We start from the raw sequence: 21,514 nt of genomic DNA on the forward strand, positions 1-21,514 counted from the left end.
TGTCTATATTGGAGAAGACAACGGCAACCCACTCCAGTACTCTCCCCTGGAAAATCCCATGGACAGAGGAGCTTGGTAGGCTGCAGTCCATGGGTTCGCAAAGAGTTGGACATGACTGAGCGACTTCACTTTCACTTTTCACTTTCATGCATTGGAGAAGGAAATGGCAACCCACTCCAGTGTTCTTGCCTGGAGAATCCCAGGGACAGGGGAGCCCAGTGAGCTGCCATCTATGGGGTCACACAGAGTCGGACATGACTGAAACGATGCAGCAGCAGCAGTTGCCTATATAATACATATATACGGCAGAAGAAATGGAAGAGGATTTAAAATGGATATAAGACTCTGATAACAACCTCAGGGAAACTCACAGTTTTTAGTATTATCATAATTCATAATTTTTTTTTTAATTTACTCTTTTCCTTCCTGTTTAGTCTCATTCCACTGGAGCCCTGTATTGTCACAACCTCCAATCACACTTCTTTTGACTTGAATGTCTGTACAGTTTTTTACAAAAATGAACATTTACACAAAATCATATTTTTTAACAAATATATATTGAAATGGTTATTTATTTCTTCAAATTGATCATCTGGAGACAATGTTGTTGCTGCTGTTGTTGATGTTGCTGTTGCTGTTGTTTAGCTGCCAAGTCCTGACTGACTCTTTGTGACCCGATGGACTGTAGCACACCAGGTTTCTCTGTCCCTCACCATCTCCAGGAGTTTGCCCAAGTTCATGTCCATTGAATCAGTGATTCCATCCAACTGTCTCAACCTCTGTCACTCTCTTCTCCTTCTGCCTTCAACCCTTTCCAGTATCAGGGTCTCTTCCAATGAGTCAGCTGTTCGCATCAGATGGCCAAAGTATTGGAGTTTCAGCATCAATCCTTTCAAAGAATATTCAGGGTTGATTTCCTTTAAGATTGACCAGTTTGGTCTCCTTACTTTCCAAGGGACTCTCAAGAGTCTTCCCAGCAACACAGTTCAAAAGCATCAATTCTTTAGTGCTCTGCCTTCCTTACTGTCCAGTTCACACATCTGTACATGACTACTGGAAAGACCATAGCCTTGACTATACAGACCTTTATCAGCAAAGTGATGTCTTAGCTTTTCAACACACTGTCTAGGTTTGTCATAGATTTCCTGCCAAAAAGCAATCATCTTCTAATTTCATGGCTACAGTCACCATCCACAGTGATTTTAGAGACCACAAAGAGGAAATCTGTTACTGCTTCTACCTTTTCCCTTTATCTGCCATGAAGTGATCTGGATGCCATGGTTTTGTGTGTGTTAGTCAGTTGTGTCCAACTCTTTGCAACCCCATGGAATGTAGCCCACCAGGTTCCTCTGTCCATGGAATTCTCCAGGCAAGAATATTGGAGTGGGTTGGCATTCCCTTCTCCAGGGCATCTCCCCAACACAGGGATTGAACCTGGGACTCATGAATCACAGGCAGATTCTTTATCATCTGAGCAACCAGGGAAGCCCATGATCTTAGTTTTTATAATACTGAGTTTTAAGCCGGGTTTTTCACTTTCCTCTTCCACCCTCATCAAGAGGCTCTTTAGTTCCTCTTTGCTTTCTGCCATTAGAGTGGTATCATCTGCATATTTGAGGTTGTTGATACACAGTTTAACAATGCAGGCATTATTCAAAATTCTTTAAAATCTCCCTTTGACATGGGCCTCAAAGTATACAACCTATTCTATTTATTAATATCTTGCTTGGGGGGAACAAATATTCATCTTTTGAAGCTATTCTATGCAGATCCTTTTGGATGATAATATTTGAAGTCTTCTATAAAATCAAATTTAGATCTATATACGAAACTACACATTTAGCTATTTTGGAGCATATACTATGAGAAAGGCTGGATAAACAAAAATGAATAATAGAGAGTCCTTGTGCCAGAAAAGCTTGTTGTCTGGACGGAGCGAAAGACATACAAATAGATCATCACAGCATCATACATCTGGTGCTGAGCACTCCGGGAACGCCCGGGGCCACTTAGCTCCACAGGAAGTCTGGAGCCTCCAGGTAAAAGTTTCCTGGGGATAAAGACACTTAAACTGAGACTTAGGGGATGAATAGGAATTAGATGAAAAAGGACAGAAAGTACATTCATAGCAGAAAAAATATTGCGTGATTAAAGTTGGCTTGATAGGTGGTGAAAACCATTTTAGAAGCTCAACAGCATGGAATGCAAAAGAAGGGTGAGAGAAATAATCAGCGGCTGAGGCATGGTGGGTGTGTTGTGGTGTTTTGGTGTTTTATGCATCTCTGTCTAAGGAGGTGGTTCTAAGGGCAAGCCCAGGAATGATAAGGTCAAATCTGCATTTTGAATAGCTCATGCTGAAATGATTCTTCACTTGGATCTAGGTTCTGGGATGAACAGCGTTGACAAACAATGAGAACAACAGTAGTGAGACCAAACTAGAGAGGATTAAAAGGCACTGAGATGCTGCCAATCAACTATTTCTCAGTAAATATAAAAATAGTATTTAACATATAAAATTAGCAGGTTATCACCACTGATTTGCTGGTGAGGAGGAAAAATAACTTTCCAGATTCTGTCATGAGGACTCACTGGGAGGCAGCTAAGAGAGATGGGAGAAGAGAGTTCTGCACGCAGATTTGAGTACCCAAAGCAGAAAGAAACCACCACCACCACCCAGAGAGAGAAAAACACAGAGCTGTCATTCTTCAGAGCATTCCTTAGAAACAAAGGTCATACTAGTCTTAGATTTGGTTTCAGCAAATGCAATGGAGAACAGAGAACTACCTGCCAATATTAAACAGCCACACTCTGAAATGGAGCAGAAGCTGATAGAAAATGAGGTTGAAAAAGAATATGAACTGGACCATAATAAAAACATCACCCCAAGAAGTATCTGCCACAAGTGTCACCAATTCCCTGATGAAGAAATACTGGATACGAAGACCAGAAACATGTTGCCTTACATCATTTCAAGTTTGCTAATTTCATATGTGTGTATGCACGTGTGTGTGCGTCCATGTTTAAGTGTCAAGTGTATGATTTCCTAATCTCAAGTTATGGTTTTCTACCCTTGTGGCTCTTGAACTGTTATAAAATAGCTTATATTCACATGGATATATCTGATACAGGAATACAATGAACTCCAAAACAAACTGGCAAGACGTCTGATGAACAAAGAGGCAAACCCAGTTGAGTATGCTTACTGTCATCCTATCTGTCCGGGTTACAACACACTGCAGAACCCTGGCTAAACAAGCATCACACCTGCCCACGTGTCTTACAGACTACTACAATCCTCTGCCAATGTCTAAAGAATAAAGAACAATACAAAAGTGAAGATTTACTTATAATCTCTCAATTACAAGCACTTATTCTTGTTCATTACTTGTTGTAATAAACATAGCTTTATCGATTTGAATTTGAAAGTGTGTATACATACAGTTCATGGAATTCTCAGGCCAGAATACCGGAGTGGGAGTCATTCCCTTCTCCAGGGGATCTTCCCAACCCAGAGATTGAACCCAGGTCTCCTGCACTGCAGGCAGATTCTTTACCAGCTGAGCCACCAAGGAAGCCTTTTAGTCGCTCTGTCGTGTCCAACTCTTTGTGACCTCATGGACTGTAGCCCACCGGCTTCTCTGCCCATGGAATTCTCCAGGCAAGAATACTGGAGTGGGTTGTCATTTCCTTCTCCAAGGGATCTTCCCAACCCAGGGATCAAACCTTGGTCTCCTACACTGCAGGCAGATTTGAGTTTAGCCATTGTTTAATCGTTTTTAAAATTATTTATTCTAAATTGGACGGTAACTGCTTTACAATAGTGCATTGCTTTACAATACAGCCGATCCCCACTGGCTATCTAATTTACATATGGTTTCATGCTATGCTCTCCATTTGCCTCACCCTCTCCTTCCCTCATGGTGTCCACAGCCTGTTCTCTAAGTCTGCATCTCCATCATTGTTGTTTAGTCACTAAGTCATGTTCGACTCTTTTTGCGACCCCACGAACTGTAGCCCACCAGGCTCCTCTGTCCATGGGATTTCCCAGGCAAGAATACTGGAGTGGGTTGCCATTTCCTTCTCAAGGGGATCTTCCTGACCCAGGGATCGAACCCACATGTCCTGCATTGGCAGGTGGACTCCACTGCTACCCTGCAAATAGGTTCATCAATATCATCTTTCTAGATTCCATATATACACATTACTATACCATATTTGTTTTTTTCTTTCTTACTTACTTCACTCTGTATAATAGGCTCTAGGTTCATCTACCTCATTAGAACTGACTTAAGTATACTTCTTGTTATGGCTGAGTAATATTCCATTGTATCTATGTACCATAGCTTCTTTATCTATTCAGTGTCAATGGACATTATTAAATCATTTTTAATAGTGCATGAAAACACATTCAAAGCACTTTATTTTGAAAGTTTCTCTCTCATAGGTATCAAGGAGCCAAAATAACTTATTCCTAAATATACATTTTTAAAAATCTACTTATTTTGAAGTTACTTAGTATTTTCACACAAGCTATGACAGGTTATCAAACCACTTCAGATATTACCTAGGTGCAAATTTTGTAATTATATCATAAGCAAAATACTTTCAGGAAATTAAGGAAAAAAAAGCACAATGATGGTAAACTTTAGATTGAGAAATATTCAATGTAAAGGGAATTTTTGGTAAGTTGATGTCAACTCATCACTACTGTTCATTTAGGGGAACTGCATTATAAAAATTTTGAGGAGTTGTTTGATAAAAAGAAAATATATTTGTGAGCACCCCAAACACATGAAAAGGTTAGAATGAAAATTTCAGTTTAAATAACCAAGAAAACAAAATCTTATCACAAGCAAGGAGGATCTAAGTAGAAGCAGCAGCCTTCAGCTCACAGCCCTAAAAGGTTGATTACCAGTGGACTGTACCTAGAAGACATCTCACAAGCAGAATAAAGACATGGAACATAAAACTTATATATGGGATCTGAGTTGTAACATGAATGAAGAGGCAAGGAATCAGTAAGTATGTGGATAAATCTACACAACATATTGTCTGGATAATACAACAGTGGTGATCCCTGATGAGCATGATTAAAAAAAAAAAAAAAAAAAAACTAGAAAAAATTTAAAATAGACCAAAATAGAATATATATCAGAGCAGAAAGATCTGAGTTAAAGTATTATACAGACTTTATTTGAGGGCAGGGTTGTGTGCTGATTTTAGGGTAAATATTATAAGATCAGGAAAAGAGTAGATAAATTAATATTCTGATTATAGAGAAATAGAATGAGAAAAAGTTATCTTAAGATGGTGAAAAAAGGAGAGAAAAAAAAATTGGAAGGACAAATAGTCTATTTCAGAACGGAAAAGACTTGAAATGTTAACCAAAAAAGTTGACTTATATACAAATATATTTAAAATAAATAACCATTACCAGATATAAAAGATAGTATAGAGACAGCTGCTGAAATAACCAGTAAAATACGATCTTAAATATAAGTAAGCTTAATAATACATTATGAAGCATAGAAAGCCAAAGCTGACAGAACCACAACAAAAAAACACATTATCCTTTATAATGAGAGACAAACATATACTGCTCAGCAATGATGAATTAAACAAACCAAAAAAAGAAAGATATGAAACAAAAGATAGACTTAACTTATAAGCTTTATGAAAGCATATAAATATACAACTATATATTTATCTGTCAATGCAATGCAAAATAAAAAGACTGTTTTCCAATAAAATATTTCAAGCACATACACATAAAATAGGTCTTCCCTGGTGGTTCATGTGTAAAGAATTCACCTGCCAATGAAGGATATGTGGGTTTGATCCCTATGTTGGGAAGATCCCCTGGAGAAGGAAATGGCAACCCACTCCAGTATTCTTGCCTAGAAAATTCCATGGATAGAGGAGCCTGGTGAGCTACAGATGATGGGGTCGCTAAAGAGTCAGACACAACTGAGTAACTAAACACCACCACCACATATAAAATATTGCCAAAAATAGTTGAAGTATTCAATCCTTAATTTAATGTAATATTTAATTTTTAAAATAATATCAAGCATTCTCTGACATCAAGGCAATTTTGTGATGTCACTAACAAAAAATTAATGAAGTATACATGTTTACAAATTAAGACATTCACTTCTAACTCATGGTTCAAAGGAAAACTTGTAAGAATAATGCTATGAAAAAAAAAAGAAAAAGAAAAATGCTATGGACTGAACTATATCCCCCAGAATTCACATGTTGAAGCCACCCCACAACGTGGCACGATTGGGAGACCAAGGCCTCAGAAGAAGAATGAAGTTTAGAAAAGGTCATGAAGGCATGGCTCTCATGATGGAATTAGAGCCCTTGCAAGAAGGGAACTTGTTCTTCTCTCTCTGCCTAGTGAGAACACAGCTCTGAGGTGGTAGACAGGAAAGAAGTCCTCACCAGAAAGTGACCATGCTGACAACCTTAACTCAGACCTTTGGTCTCCACACTATGACACAGTAAATTTCTGTCAGGAAAGTTCGGTTTAACCCTCTCAGTCTATGATATTTGCCAGGCCAAGCAAATGAAGATATTTAGAAAACATTTGGAAATGAATGATAAAATTCTACATATTGAAACATTTGGGATGCAGGTAAGGAAATGGTAAGGGAATTAACCATCCTAAACATTTAGATCCTATTTGAAAGGTTGAATTAGCAAGTTATGCATTCATATTGAGAATTGAGAACAGGACTCCTTCAGAAAAAAAGAAAAGGTACAAATAATATTAGAAGTCAAAGCAGGACATTAGTAAGATGCTAGAAGGTTAAACAAAAAAAAATTATTGTAAATGATAGTCTGCCAATAAATTTAAGTAGATAGATAGATAAAATACACAAATTCCTGGAAACAGTAACTTGTAACTCACCATCAGGAGATGAGAAGGGAGGACAGAGGTCAGGGTATTTGTTACTTCCTCCACAATTACTGTCTTCTATCCTGCCTGGCAGCCACCGGTCACTGAGGGGACCCTTCTCTTTTCTGACCACAGCTGCCATCGGGCCATCACCTCCTGCGGCTGGAGCTATGGTTACAGCTTTCTCCAGGATTCCACATTTTCTTCAAGCCTAGGGATAGAACTACTCTCTGCTCTGCTAACTGTAGAGCACTCTACTGTGACTGGGTGATTTTCCTGTCCCCAACGTTTCAATTAGTACCTTCATCAAATTTCCTTCATTTTTCCACTTAAGTGAACCATCTCTTTCCTGTAAGACTGTGAATGACAAAGTGTTTTAACACTAACTTTTCTTTCACATGAGCTTTTCTCTGCTCTAGGACTAAAGAGGTACTTGGGGCTTAGAATACCCAAGAACTGTCCTGTTGTGAGTTAAATTCAATCATCAAAAGAATTAAATATCTGAGTAAAGGTTTTAAGGAAATATTTTAGCACAGATATTATGGCATGTAATTAATATGAGATATAATGTATGATTAGGGAAAAGGAGAATTTAAATGTGTATTTCCCCAGAGAAGGAAAAGGCAATGTACTCCAGTATTCTTGCCTGGAAAATTCCATGAACAGAGGAGCCTAGTGGGCTACAGTACATGGGGTTGCAAAAATGCCTGTTTTAATTGCTTTACCTGGATAAATTATAATTCAAGAATGAGACAAAAAGATACTCAGTATCACTAATAATTAGAGGAATATAAATTAAAACTACAAGCAAGTATCACCTCACACTGGTCAGAATGGCCAGTATTAAAAAATCTACAAATAAAAAATGCTAGAGAGGATGTGGAGAAAAGGGAACCATCTTACGCTCATGGTGGAAATGTAAATTGGTACAGCCACTATGGGGAACAGTATGGAGGGTCCTTGAAGAACAAAATATAGAACTATGATATAATCCAGCAATACCCCTCCTGGGCATATACCCAGAGAAAACCATAATTCAAAAAGATAAATGCACCTGATGGTCATTGCAGTACTATTTACTACAGCCAGGACATGGAAGGAACCTAAATGTCCACCAACAGAGGAATGGATAAAGAAAATGTGGTACATATATACAATGGAATATTAATGAGAGGGTAACAGGCAGGAAGGCCAGGGGTCTCCAAATGGAGGAAATAGCCTGCAAGTGTCAGATATTTTTATCTCTCTTAAGAGACAGGAGGAAAAAAACTAGCGATGTTTTTTTCCTTCTCTATACAAATTTAAAAGGAGGTTTCTCTTAAAATACTGTGTTGCCATAATGACACCTGGTTTCACCTGAAGTTCACTATTCTCAAACCTTGAGATAACCAATGCATTTTTTTATGGAAATGTTTGTCTTAAGCTATGCTAAAGTACTATGCATTTACCCCAAACTCTGTCTTCAAGTTGGTTCCGCCTAAGGGCTCAGAACCTACTTGACAGACCAGTATGTTATACTCAGATATTGTTCCCCTAATCTATGTAAATGAAACTATTTGTATGGTAATCTGTCCTTCTACAAGATTCAAATTAATCATTTTATGGCCTAGGATGAATCGCCTGGTGTCAAGATTATCCCAAAATGCATCTTATGGGTGAGGGGCCTGGTATCATTCTGAGTTTTAAGACATTCCTTTCTTTGTGTGTGTGTGTGTGTGTGTGTGTGTGTGTGTGTGTGTGTAATAACGTTTTATTAAAGTATAAAGGAGACAGAGAAAGCTTCTGACATAGGCATCAGAAAGGGGAGAAAGAGTACCCGCTTGCTAGTGTTAACAATGAGGTTATATAATCCAAAGAATGTCTGGAGGTTCCCTTTCTTTCATTAACAGACTGCTAGTGACTATATAACATCCAGCTGAAGACTAGCAGAGGGGTACTCTTTCTGCCCCCTTCTGATGCCTATGTCAGAAGATTTCTTTATCTCCTTTATACTTTAATAAAACTTTATTACACAAAAGCTCTGAGCGATCAAGCCTCTTCTCTGGCCCCGGATTGAATTATTCTCCTCTGGAGGCCAAGAATCCCGGCATCTTTTCGTTCAGCAACAACCTTTCATTACTCAGCTACAGAAAAGAACAAAGTAATGCCATTTGCAGCAACATGAAACCTAGAAATTGCTGTACTGAGTAAGTTCACTTCAGTTCAGTTCAGTCACTCAGTCGTGTCTGACTCTTTGCGACCCCATGAATCACAGCATGCCAGGCCTCCCTGTCCATCACCAACTCCGAGAGTTCACTCAGACTCACATCCATCAAGTCAGTGATGCCATCCAGCCATCTCATCCTCTGGCGTCCCCTTCTCCTCCTGCCCCCAATCCCTCCCAGCATCAGAGTCTTTTCCAATGAGTCAACTCTTCGCATGAGGTGGCCAAAGTACTGGAGTTTCAGCTTTAGCATCATTCCTTCCAAAGAAATCCCAGGGCTGATCTCTTTCAGAATGGAATGGTTGGATCTCCTTGCAGTCCAAGGGACTCTCGAGAGTCTTCTCCAACACCACAGTTCAAAAGCATCAATTCGTCGGCGCTCAGCCTTCTTCACAGTCCAACTCACACATCCATACATGACCACAGGAAAAACCATAGCCTTGACTAGACGGACCTTAGTTGGCAAAGTAATGTCTCTGCTTTTTAATATGCTATCTAGGTTGGTCATAACTTTCCTTCCAAGGAGTAAACATCTTTTAATTTCATGGCTACAGTCACCACCTGCAGTGATTTTGGAGCCCAAAAAAATAAAGTCTGACACTGTTTCCACTGTTTCCTCATCTATTTCCCATGAAGTGATGGGACCAGGGCCATGATCTTTTTTTCTGAATGTTGAGCTTTAAGCCAACTTTTTCACTCTCCTCTTTCACTTTCATTAAGAGGCTTTTTAGTTCCTCTTCACTTTCTGCCATAAGGGTGGTGTCATCTGCATATCTGAGGCTATTGATATTTCTCCCGGCAATCTTGATTCCAGCTTGTGTTTCTTCCAGTCCAGCATTTCTCATGATGTACTCTGCATAGACGTTAAATAAGCAGGGTGACAATATACAGCCTTGATGTACTCCTTTTCCTATTTGGAACCAGTCTTGTTGTTCCATGTCCAGTTCTAACTGTTGCTTCCTGACTTGCATACAGATTTCTCAAGAGGCGGGTCAGGTGGTCTGGTATTCCCATCTCTTTCAGAATTTCCCCACAGTTTATTGTGATCCACACAGTCAAAGCCTTTGGCATAGCCAATAAAGCAGAAATAGATGTTTTTCTGGAACTCTCTTGCTTTTTTGATGATCCAGCGGATGTTGGCAATTTGATCTCTGGTTCCTCTGCCTTTTCTAAAACCAGTTTAAACATCAGGAAGTTCACGGTTCACATATTGCTGAAGCCTGGCTTGGAGAATTTTGAGCATTACTTTACTAGAGTGTGAGATGAGTGCAATTGTGCGGTAGTTTGAGTATTCTTTGGCATTGCCTTTCTTTGAGATTGGAATGAAAACTGACCTTTTCCAGTCCTGTGGCCACTGCTGAGTTTTCCACATTTGCTGGCATATTGAGTGCAGCATTTTCACAGCATCATCTTTCAGGATTTGAAATAGCTCAACTGGAATTCAATCACCTCCAGTAGCTTTGTTCATAATGATGCTTTCTAAGGCCCACTTGACTTCACATTCCAGGATCTCTGGCTCTAGATGAGTGATCACACCATCGTGATTATCTGGGTCGTGAAGATCTTTTTGTAAGATCTTTACTTACTGAGTAAGTTAGAGAAAGACAAATATCATATGATAGTGTTTATATGCAGAATCTAAAAAAAAATGGTACAAATGGACTTACTTACAAAACAGAAATACTGCAGACATAGAAAAGAAACTTATGGTTACCAGAGGAAAGGGAGAGAAGGGATAAGTTGGGAGACTGGGACTGACATAACACACAATACTACATACAAAACAGATAACTAATAAGGACCTACAGTATAGCATGAGGAACTCTACTCAATGCTCTCTAATAACCTAAGGGAAAAGAACCTAAAACGAGTAGATATACATACATGTAAAACTGACTCACTTTACTATACACTTGAAACTAACACAGCATTGTATATCAACTATACTTCAATAGATCCCTGGTGGCTCAGGTGGTAAAGCATCTGTCTGCAACGCGGGAGACCCAGGTTAGATCCCTGGGTTGGGAAGATCCCCTGGAGAAGGGAATGTCTACCCACTCCAGTAATCTTGCCTGGAGAATTCCCTGGACAGAGGAGCCTGGTGAGCTATATATTCTGTGGGGTTGCAAAGAGTCAGACATGACTGAGCGACTAACACACACATACTCCAATAAAAATATTTTTTAAAGGAATAACATTATAATAAAGAATGATTAGGGAAAACTTCGGAGAAGGCAATGGCACCCCATTCCAGTACTCTTGCCTGGAAAATCCCGTGGACGGAGGAGCCTGGTAGGCTGCAGTCCATGGCGTCGCTAGGAGTCAGACACGACTGAGCAACTTCACTTTCACTTTTCACTTTCATGCATTGGAGAAGGAAATGGCAACCCACTCCAGTGTTCTTGCCTGGAGAATCCCAGGGATGGGGGAGCCTGCTGCGCTGCCATCTCTGGGGTCGCACAGAGTCGGATACGACTGAAGCAACTAAGCAGCAGCAGCAGCAGCAGGGAAAACTTGGGAGTTTACCAGCCACCAATACCTTCTGAAGAAAACAGTAAAGGCTGACTTTTGATAGGAAGGAAATTGAACCTGGAAGAAGGAAATGGGATGCAGAAGACAATGGAACACTAGGAAATGGTAAGCCTGTTAATACAGGTATGTAACTGTTAACTGTTTAAGAAATGAGAAACGATTTCATATTTTAAATAAGGTAGAATTAAAATACTCAATAAAAATAGCACGGAAGGTAGGGAGGAAGTTTGGAATATGTGTATTCTTAAAGCTCTTGAACTACTGAGATGAGGATGCAGATGGTGATGTATGGTACATTTTGTTAAGTCAAGAATGCAGGCTTAAGTTCTAAGGAGAAACACCAAAATCAATCACTCTCAAACCTCTACAACAGTACAATAGGGAACGGATGTATGTGGAAAACCTAATTACTCCACTAAAATGCAGGAAAGAATTTTTCTGAAAGAATAAAAAGCATAGCTAGGAAAAAAAGCATGGTTGAGATTATACAATAAGACTGAGAAATAAATATGCAAACACACTAAATTTAAACAGATTAAATTTTCATTGGAATGACACAGATGTTCCAGATACATAATAAGAAGGAAATGACAACCCACTCCAGTGTTCTTGCTTGGAGAATCCCAGGGACGGGGGAGCCTGGTGGGCTGCCGTCTATGGGGTCACACAGAGTCGGACATGACTGAAGTGACTTAGCAGCAGCATTCACATACTATATACAAAAAAATAAGTCAAAAAATTTGAAAATGAAGTAATGGGGGAAAAAATACATATATCTGTTATCACATAGTCCCACTGTACCTATACATATAAGTGTCTCAAGACATACAAAACATGAATGTAGAAAACTAAGAAAATCAGGCAAACTCGGCTTCTTAATGCTAGGCAGGGTCCCAAAACTAAGGTCAGGCAAAGGCTACAGCATATAAGATACGACACAGGGAGCTACACATCCCTGCTCTCGGGACTGTCAACACAGAGTCACCGTCCAGGGCAATCCACTGACCTGCCAGAGACTAGCATGCTGAAGTCATTCAGTTAACACTAGTTCTCCTTTTCCTTCCCTTTTAAGGTAGACAGTACAGTACAGAAGCGAATTTTTCCATACATGGAAATAGCTTGAATATATAATCCTATCATGATTTCAAGACAAGTCTAAACCGAATTCATCTTTTGCCCTTAATTCTAGAGGAAAGGAGATAACTGTCCTCTTATTAAGATGAAGCTAAACTCATGACATGTCTGTTTTAACAATCTGCAGACTCCTGACCACCACCCCAGAGATGCTGGTCCAGTTCACCTCAGGGTTGGCCCAGAATAGGTGCAACCAACACCACCCAGATGATTCTAATGGGAGTTGTCTACTCACGCTAAGAAACACTAACTCAAAGGATTGACTCTGGAGGCAGACAGGCTTGTGGCCCAGATTTCTGACCTCACATTTCTATATAAAGAGAAGGGCCAATAACTGCTAGAATAAAGAAGAATGATTGTGGACATCAGATGAGTAAAATTTCACCTCCCTGACCTCATATTAGGGAATATTGATGAACAAAGTAAAAGAGACAGGACGGAAACAAGGTCAAAGGAGTTTCTGAAAGACCTGTCTTGCCTATCTCTATAGATTACAGTCAAGAGTGAGAAAAATAATTTTACTTGACACAATATACAGGCTCAATGTAGTTTTACCCTTTTACATTTTCATAAAACTCTCTCCAGCCAGAAGTAGTTATAAAAAGAATGTCCTGACTCCTTTTCTTTCATCGTCTTATCTTAAAAATGCCATATGGCATGAACTAAGATAACATGTAGGAAGCACTTAAAACTTACCTGCCACAGCAAATGTTACCATTCTCCCTCAATCTTTACTTCCCTTCAGAGGAAATGAATTCATTGAAGAGAAGGCTAATTAGAAAATCTAACTTATCAAACCTTATACTAAAGTCATGCACACTGAAATTGAGTCCTCCAACAATAACAATGAGGAAAATGATTGTTATTAATGTTGTTTACTCCCATAGATTTACTATTTGGAGATATCAGTTTTTGGTTTTTTTTTTTTGAGATACCAGTTTAAATTTTGATCAAACACACATGCCAACACCCAAATCTTAAGAGGAAAGGAAGTTCTAAAACCCAAAGAAGGGTTGGAATAGTACCAAAGGGAACACAGCAGTATTTACACATCAAAGCTTTTGCTCTATCAGTCTTTAAATCAGAAAATTGGAATTGAGAACTTTTAAGATGCTGTGAAAATAGTCTTTGGCTGGATCTAAAAAGAAAAATGGGAAGTAATCTGGACATTACAGGAAAGTAAAAAGCGTGCAGAAGTTTCCAAAAAGGAAAAAACTGTGAATAAATAGTCTCCTCAGAGGCTGCACGAAGGGAGTATAAAGGAGAAAATGAAATTATTCAATTGCTGTGGAGGTGACTTTACCAGAAGCTACAAGGATGGAAGGAGTTCCCCCATGAGCAACAGGACATCTTCCTTCATTTGGAGATAACCTTGTGTAGATCTCCATTTCAGGGCCTCCACTTACATCAAATTAGGGAAAGATTATTCCTAATGCTATTACTTAGGCAAATACTTTTGCCTTTTCACATAAAAGTCAAGTTTCAAACTAAATGACTAGACTATTCAATTCTTCCATGTTTATAATAAGATCATAAAGGACCCATAATCTTTACTAGATCAAAATTTACAAGATTTACAAGTTCTGATGTTACAATGACGCTACTAATTCAAAAGGTGATGGGGAGTGAAACAACAAAGAGATGAATTCCAGAAAATCTATTCTAAGAAGTAGAAAAGTTACCAGACAGGTTAATAAAGTAGAAAGCAGAGATTTCATTTTAATGTTTTAATAGAAGCTGACCAAAGAGCAGAAATCATGCCCTTGAGGAGTAAGACTGAGCTCTGTCTTCACTCTCACCTTCCATGCCTCACACAGACACACAGAGGTGCTAAATGACCACTAAAACCACGTGGCAACAAATGATCACATCTGGTCAAACTTCTCAAGGATCCCAGTTTCTACTCAACAAGCTACTTCTTTGTAAAACAGTCCTAGGAGCTAATGAGAATATGAGACAGTGAGTAAGAACACATGACTGAATGGGATGATAACACAACACACAGAAAAGCACGAACCATTCAAGAACAGAGGAGTGGAAAACAGTGAAGGTGAGAATGCTCCTGCCCAACAGAGATGCCGGGACCTTCCCCAGGGAGACATTCTGTTAAAACTGGCCTCTAAGAGCAGAAAGGCATTTTCACAGCTACGAGTAGAAGAGAAAAGGAAGAACAGCTCTCCAGTAGAAAGAGGACCGTGAGTGAAGACACAGAGGCAGAAGAACTGGAAGATTTAGATTACAGAAAGTATGACAGATAATGGCAGCAGAGTGTAGTGTGAAAAAGGTTGAAGCCAAATGGTGGCAGCTTCCTGTGCCAACAGGTGGATACACTGAATAAAAACCATAAGAAACATTAAGGATATTAAGTCAGCAGCCATGTATAAGGCAGACTAGACTGGAGAAGGAAATAATGGAAAGATATCTCTTCCTGTCATGCAGGTATAGGGATGAAGTAAGAAGGGCCAAGCCCCAGTTTACAATGAAATTTGGGTAGGAATTATTCACTAAAATGCCTCCAAAGATTCAGAAAAAGACTTTTTAATGCATTAAATAATTAAAAAAAAAAAAGACTGCTGCTGGAATCTTCAGTTTATTTAATAATCCTGAGACCTTGGAATGGGCTTCCCTTGTGGCTTCCCAGTGGGCTTCCCTTGCAGCTCAGCTAGTAAAGAATCCACCTGAAATGAGGGAGACCTGGGTTAAATCCCCGGGTTGGAAAGATCCCCTGGAGAAGGGAAAGCCTACCCACTCCAGTATTCTGGCCTAGAGAATTCTATGGACTGTATAGTCCATGGAGTCACATAGACTAGGACACAACTGAGCAACTTTCATTTTACTTCAAGACCTTGGAAGCTGTAATGAGACTCACAGTTAGTAACTGATTCTAACTGCGTGTTTTGCAGTAAGACAGATGTTATTCCATACATACACAGACACACACACAATCCAGTCTCAATGCGTTTGGCACTAGCTCTGTGTACCCACATATACTCACGTTTCAGACAACCTTAGAGAAAAGGGCTGTAAACCTGTACTTTTCAAGTCACTTAAAATTCATAGGTATACCCTCAAGAAACCAGTTAAGTCAGGAAGTATAAGACATGAACAATGGTCTGATACATCCTGGGATGAAGTGTTTCTAATGCAGCAAGACCCCCACAGAGGAAGAAAACAGGTCAAAATACACATTATAAACAGTAGCTTAGTGTGTGATGAATTGGTAAATATCACACAGTAGAAGTGGGTCTACTGCCCCTGGGGTGGAGATAATAAAAAAAAAAGGACTTACATCAACACCTAAATACTGGGTTGTCAAAATCCAGCCTTTTAATTAATGAGCTCATAAATGAGATTTTTGCCCAGAACACACTATGGCCTAACTTGGTAGTGTTCTTGTTTATTTTTTAAGTTGTATAATATACCACCGTATTGACTTGTGGTCTTACTAACTGGCAACATAGTACAAACCAAAAAAGGTGCTGCTGCTGCTAAGTCGCTTCAGTCGTGTCCGACTCTGTGCGACCCCATAGATGGCAACCCAGTAGGCTCCTCTGTCTCTGGGATTCTCCAGGCAAGAATACTGGAGTGGGTTGCCATTTCCTTCTCCAATGCATGAAAGTGAAAAGGGAAAGTGAAGTCGCTCAGTCGTGTCCCACTCTTCGCGACCCCATAGACTGCAGCCTACCAGGCTCCTCCGTCCATGGGATTTCCCAGGCAAGAGTACTGGAGTGGGGTGCCATTGCCTTCTCTGAAAAAGATGCTGGAAATTAGTTTAAGAATAAAGTAGAAAAGACAGATATTACTTTAGAATATACACACACAAGAATTAGACTCTCTTTTTTTAAGACAAATATGGTGATTGTATAAAAAATAAACAATGCCACTCACAAGTAGCAATTTAAGACAAAAATACACCGCAAATGAAAAGTGAGAGGAAAGTAAAAGATATATCAAGTAGCACCATAAAAAGTATGACAATATCTATATCAGAAAAAGTCAGATTCAAGGAAGAGGTATCATATGTCATAAAGAGGATTGTTGTGTATTAATAAAAATGAAATCTATAAAAATGATATGTCCTGATATATCAGATATATATATATCAGATACCATAACATTAAAGTATACAAAGCAAATGCCTTTTAAAAATGTCAAAAGCATACATCCTCTAGCAAAGACCAAGTGATCAGAAAAAAATCAACATGTAAAGAATTAGAAAACTACAACTAATAAAAATAATTTAATATATACTAACCTTTAAGAGGTCTAACTTTGAGCCCTACCAGCACCAACTATATTTCTTTTTAAAAGTCTAAAAAAATAAAAATAAAAAAAATAAAAGTCTATAAACATTTTTAAAATAATACATGAGTACAATAAGAAAAGGCTTCCTAGGTGGCTCAGTGGTAAAGAATCCACCTGCCAATGCAGGAGACACAGGAGACGTGGGTCCAATCCCTTGGTAGGGAACTTCCCCTGGAGTAGGAAGTGGCAACTCACTCTAGTATTCTTGCCTGGAAAATTCCACGAACGAATGAGCCTGGAGGACTACAGTCCATGGGGTCACAAAGAGTTAGACATGACTTAGCTGAGCACACACACCATAAGGAAACTAATCCAAAAAAAGATATACCAATGAAATAGAATAAAGAGCTTAATAAGATCCTAGTACTTATATAAAGGAAATTATTATATGACATTATAGTATAAAAGTGGCACTGCAAATCTGAACAGATAAATTAATGAATGCACAATTATTATTTTGGAAAAATAAACTGGATCCTCAGTTAATTTCAGATACAAAAAAATTTGATTAATGAGTTATGAATAAAAAATTAAACATAAAACACCAGAAATAAAAATTGGTGACTATTTACATTACATAGAAGTATCTTTCTGCCTAAAATTACCAAGGAATGATCTTTAAAATCTAGATTGATATATTTGGTTACATAAGATTCAAAAGTTTTGTTCAGGAAAAAACAAAGACAACTATACTTTAATAAAAAAATCAAAATTGAAAGGCAAACCACAGATCCAAAATAAGTAAGAAAAATATTAATATATATAGTATGTAAAGAGCTCTAATGAATAAGTTGCCAGCTATCCCAATATAAAATGAATATTTTATATTAATATAATATTATTTAATAATATTTACAGAGTGAAGTAAGCCAGAAAGAAAAACACCAATACAGTATACTAATGCATATATATGGAATTTAGAAAGATGGTAATGATAACCCTGTATGTGAGACAGCAAAAGAGACACAGATGTATAGAACAGTCTTTTGGACTCTGTGGGAGAGGGAGAAGGTGGGATAATTTGGGAGAATGGCATTGAAACATGTATAATATCATATAAGAAACAAATCGCCAGTCCAGTTTTGATGCAGGATACAGGATGCTCCGGGCTGGTGCACTGGGACGACCCAGAGGGATGGTACAGGGAGAGAGGTGGGAGGGAGATTCAGGATGGGGAACACGTGTACACCCGTGGTGGATTCACGTTGATGTATGGCAGAACAAATAAAATATTGTAAAGTAATTAGCCTCCAATTAAAATAAATAAATTTAAATAAAAAAATTATTACAGTAAAGCAAATTAAAAAAATTACATTGAAACTAGTGAAGTAGATAAAAATGAATTTGTGTGTTCATTCCTAAGTAAACAGAGTGCAAATCAGTGCAAGTTTCTAGGGAGAATTTTCCAAGTATGTATCCAAGGGTATGAAATGCAGATATCCCTTTTAGATGTAAATCTCACTTTTCTAAATTTATAATAAAACAATTAAGATGTGAATAAGACCTGTTTGTATAATAAGCTATTTCAAAAAATTAAGTCAACAAACTGAATCATTAATAGTATTCTGATAATTAAATTATAGTTCATTAATAGGAAGTACACTAAAGAGCCATCAAAATTATGCTACAGAAAAAAATATGATACTAGAAAACATATACTGAGACTGTGTTGGGCTTAGTCGCTCAGTCATGTCCGACTCTTTGTGACCCCATGGACTGTAGCCTGCCAGGCTCCTCTGTCCATGGGGATTCTCCAAGTGAGAATACTGGAGTAGGTTGCCATGCCCCTCTCCAAGGGATCTTCCCAACCCAGGGACTGAACCAGGGTCTCCTGCATTGCAGGGAGATTCTTTACCAGCTGAGCTATCAGGGAAGCCCTATACTGAGATTAAGAATATATAAATAATATAGGCATACATACATACACATAAACACATGTTGTATATTAACCCACTTAAGAGTATTTGGTGAATATAAAATAGCATATATCTAGTTTAACAGAATTTGTACATAACAAGCATGTAAGACAAGAAATTTTCACCAAAAAAATAAGTATTTTAAAATAAGGTTACACTACTTCTACGTACAGAAATACTATGCAGGCATTAAAAATACATCACAGAACCTCTGGTTGATTCATGTTGATGTATGGCAGAAACCAACACAATACTGTAATTATACTCCAATTAAAAATATATAATTTTTGTTAAAAGTACATCACAGAGAAACGTTCAATACTATGGAAAAAAATAACTTACGAAGTGTTGAAGAAAAACATCAGATAAAATCACACATGTGAGTGATTTTACAACAAAACACTGTTGTAAACACTTCAAAATAGCTAGATGGATAAATACAAAAATATTAACAGTGCCTACATGTGGACAGGAGAGATTTTGTAGCTGCAGAAAGTTTTATTTTTGATTGACAAGATATTCAACAATGAACATTATTCTGGTAGCTAGTCTTCTAATGAGAAAAGGATTTTATAAAAGCTATTTTTAGAATACCCAAGTTGCTTATAAGGCTAAATAAAACAATGTCTTCAAAAGCTAGTTCTATTGAGCCTATTTGTATAAAAACGACAGACTTAAGAGAATGAACTTATGGTTCCCAGAGGAAGAATGAGGGGAGGGATAGTCAGGGAGTTTGGGATGGACATGTGCACACTGCTATACTTGAAATGGATAACCAACAATGACCTATTGTACAGCACAGGGAACTCCGCTCTGTGATATGTGGCAGCCTGGATGCGAGGGGAGTTTGGGAGAGAATGGATACGTGTATATGTGTGGCTAAGTCCCTTTGCTGTCCACCTGAAACTATCACAATATTGTTAATCAGCAATACTCCAACGCAAAATAAAAAGTTTAAAGGAAAAAAATAAAAAAATAATAGCAGTGAATTATGAATGAAGTGACAGGTGAGCCTGACGTGCTGCAGTCCATGGGGTCACAAAGAGTCAGATACAACTTGGCGACTGAACAACAATGAATGAAATCATACTTCTAACCTAAAAAAAAATTCTTTATTAAACAAAATCTAATCGAGGCACAAAATAATGTTATTTTACTAGTGTAAGTGTTTTTATCAGTTCTATCTTATAATGTTTATCATAATGACAATGAGAACAATGATATAGTTACTGCTTTGATATATTACTTCCTCACTGTTGCTGTAACAAATTACCACAAACTCAGTAGCCAAAAGCAACACAAGTTTATTATACTACAGTTCTGAAGGTCAGAAGTCCAAAATAGGCCCCAGTGGGCTGAAGGCAAGGTGTCAGCAGGGCTGCAATCCTTCTAGAGGCTCTGGGGGAGAATCCATTTTCTTGCCTTTTTCAGCTTCCAGAGGCTGCCTGTCTTCACAGGCTTTTCCATCTTACAAATCAGCAATAGCTTTCTTCTTTCTTTCTCACACACATCACTCACTTCTCCTTCACACTTAAGGACACTCCTGATTACACTGGACCCATCTAGATAATCCAGGAGCATCTCCCTATTTTAAGGTCAGATGATTAGTGAGCAACCTTAATTCCATCTGCCACTTTAATCCCCTTGATCGTGTAAGGTAACATTCTCAGCTCCAAGATTTAGGAGGTGAACATCTTTGGGGGACTATCCTCTCTACCAGAGATGGCTGACCATAAATATTTACAATGAATGGACATTTGTTTCAATAACTCAATATAAATTGAAACCTTGCTAAGTGATGGAAACTATTCTATGTATTGAGGGTAAAAAAGCAAACAAAATAGAAATATTTCTTAAAAGAGCCAGACTTGTTCCAGTGTTAGTATCAGGCTTATTTTATTTCTGTTTTGCTTTGTATGCATGGTACAGAAAAAAAAAAATCCTGATTCTTACAGATGAGTGCTACTAATAACCTCAGAATTTAGTCACTCATTCAAAAAGTATGTATTGACTATCGCCCATGGACTGAGACCCATAAAAATGTACTTGGGGTTAAAAAAATAAACCAGAACAGTCTTTGTTCACATGCAGTGATGTAAAATGTGAAGGTTTGTGAATGAGATGACAGATGTTGCAAGTTCTAACCAGAGAAGTTAATATGCATAAAATATCTATAAAGAAATGTATTATTCTGGAAAGCCTACTTTGTGCCCTTCGGGCTTCCCTGGTGGCTCAGACAATTCGATCCCTGAGTCAGGAAGATCCCCTGGAGAAGGGAATGGCAACCCACTCTAGTATTCCTGCCTGGAGAATTCCATGGACAGAGGAGCCTGGTGAGCTACAGTCCATGGGTTCACAAAGTCAGACACAACTGAGCAACTAGAATTTTTCTTTTTCATTTTTTAAGGAATATTTTGAGAATGTGTGGTTACTGTATTTTATTTACATGTAGGTATAAATGCATGCATGTATCTATATATGTATAAATATCTATACATGTATATTAAAATGTATATACAT

At 38.2% G+C, this 21,514-nt stretch overlaps 1 long non-coding RNA gene across 2 annotated transcripts in view; it reads right to left on the reverse strand.

Moving 5' to 3' along the window:
- Positions 1 to 21,514, reverse strand: part of LOC129652819 (uncharacterized) — a 162,411-nt gene that overhangs the window by 33,321 nt on the left and 107,576 nt on the right. The window contains exon 4 of one of the 2 annotated variants that reach the window (XR_008714799.1): positions 20,313 to 20,579. The exons of the other annotated variant lie outside the window; for it this stretch is intronic. This is a non-coding gene — a long non-coding RNA (uncharacterized LOC129652819). Of the gene's footprint in view, positions 1 to 20,312; positions 20,580 to 21,514 lie in introns of those variants that run through there. 2 annotated transcript variants of the gene reach the window in all.

Source organism: Bubalus kerabau, chromosome 5 (genome assembly GCF_029407905.1).
Source record: "Bubalus kerabau isolate K-KA32 ecotype Philippines breed swamp buffalo chromosome 5, PCC_UOA_SB_1v2, whole genome shotgun sequence".
NCBI classification, from domain to species: domain Eukaryota; kingdom Metazoa; phylum Chordata; class Mammalia; order Artiodactyla; family Bovidae; genus Bubalus; species Bubalus kerabau.